Source organism: Lathyrus oleraceus, chromosome 5 (genome assembly GCF_024323335.1).
Source record: "Lathyrus oleraceus cultivar Zhongwan6 chromosome 5, CAAS_Psat_ZW6_1.0, whole genome shotgun sequence".
Lineage (NCBI taxonomy): Eukaryota > Viridiplantae > Streptophyta > Magnoliopsida > Fabales > Fabaceae > Lathyrus > Lathyrus oleraceus.
In genome coordinates, this window is record NC_066583.1 from 589,029,641 (window position 1) to 589,031,774 (window position 2,134).

The window sequence follows — 2,134 nt, forward strand, 5'->3', positions numbered from 1 at the left end:
TAGATTTATTTAGAATATGTATGTATAACGTTTTTTCAATAAAAAAAAAAATTTCACATTTGAACGCCCAGGAATATGCTGAACCTCATTTTTCTGCATCTTTCGAAGAAAAAAAATGAGGAAGGTAAACCTCAGTTTGAGATGTCACTTTGCCATTTAAGTCTGCCATTGAAAAGCGAGCTGAAACCTTGAAAATGCACAAGTTTTTGATAAAACGAGAATTTAATTTAACACCTCGGCACCTCTTAAAAAGTTGTATTTACTATATTACCTTTTGGCTAAAAAACAACGAAATCTCATATTATTATTTATTTTTTGCAATTTTAAAAAAACCAGTGTGATTAACCAGAAATTTCGAAATTTTTATTGGATTTTCTAGTAAGTTCCCTTTTATGGTTAATTCTTTGTTTTTTTATCGGATATCTAAGATGTATACCACGTATTTTACAAAAATCATGTATTTTTATCAGCATTTTTTATATGTCTGATAAAAACCCATAATTTATATACAATTTTATCAGAATTTTTAAAAAACTGGTTTAATCAGATGCACTTTTATGATATTTTTGAAATGTCTGATAAAAATGCATACATGTTAATCGAATATTTCAAAAATTATGGTATAAGAGGTTGATGAAAATCAAATATTTCACAAAATCCGATAAATATATGTTTATTTTTTAATATTTAAAAAAATGGTTGTTCATACTTTTTTGTTTTTATTCGTGAGAATTAGAGGACGAGAAGACACGATTGATTCTAGACGGATTGATAGAGTCGCAAAGAGCTCTCATTATTCAATGGTAGATAAAATGGAGGATTCATATCTCCATGTGGGTAGAGTAGTTCCCATAGGTTCTCATAGGAAGGGAATGGTTGAGCAGTGACGCGCACCCTATACTGTCCAACGTATAGAATATAGAGCTGGATGGGGACAGAGATTTTGATGAAGAGTTCGATGCTCAAGAGGATATGGAGACTTGGGATGACACTGATGAGAAGGGTTAGACTGGGGTGGAGGCTCAGACTAAGTTAGAGGTGGTGGAGGCTAACACTAAGCTGGAGACTCAGACTGACACTGAGGTGATAGCTCAATATGGCGAGGAGACATAGGTTCGGGCTGAGATGGAGGTGACGGCTTAGGCTGATACAGAGCTAGTTGTACATACAAAATAAGGTTTCCCTGAAGGGCATAATGATCGTTCCTTGCTCACTATGTATGTCGATCATGTGGAATTTAGACTATGGCAATAAGAGATATAAATATTTCATCTTAAGTTTTTTTATTTATTAATGTTTAATTAAAAATAAATGATGGTTTATACTTTAAGTGTTATAGAACCGCCTGTCGTTGAAGGTGTCAACCCATGGGGGGAAGTTGAAGAAATTCTCTTATGCCCAGATGCCTAATAAAGTCAGGGAGATTGTTGCTACTGCCCAGATTCCTTTGGTGAACTATTCGCTGACCATGCTCGACGTTCCAGTGTTGTCAGTGTTTATTGAGTGATGTCATAAGGAGACATCCCTATTTCATATTCGATTTGGTGAGATGATGATTATCATGGATGTTGTTTCATGTCTCTTCCATCCCCCTTGTAGGTAGCTTCTTTATCGCTCATCTCCTTAACAAGGAGCTTGCATGTATTACGGCTGAGCAATACTTAGAGGTTACAAAGGCCATGGTCATGGCGGATTTCAAGCTTAATAGGGGGTTTCACTTTCGTCTCTCCTGGCTATGAGATATGTATCAGACACTGGTGGAACATGATGTGGACAATCCGCAAGTGTATGGAATCAATTGTAGTTTTAAAGATATTGAACTCACGTAGACCAATAGTCAAACTTATCGTTATTTAGCAATGTTATGTAAATCTAAGGCTACAATTCTTAGGGAGACGGGAATTTAAGTAGGCTGAAATTAAAAATGGACTTTGTTTGGAAAATCGAATGAAAACGAGACCGAAATGTAATTTCTAATCGTACTTTGGGGACTCAGATAAATCTCGGCGTTCTGTTTTGGTTTAAAATAACTTTCACAGGAAATACGGATTTAAAAACATTACTCACTCTCGTGCAGCCCGCGTTATGCCTCGAAACCGCAATTGATATGCTCTCTCTCTCTGCAAACTACAAT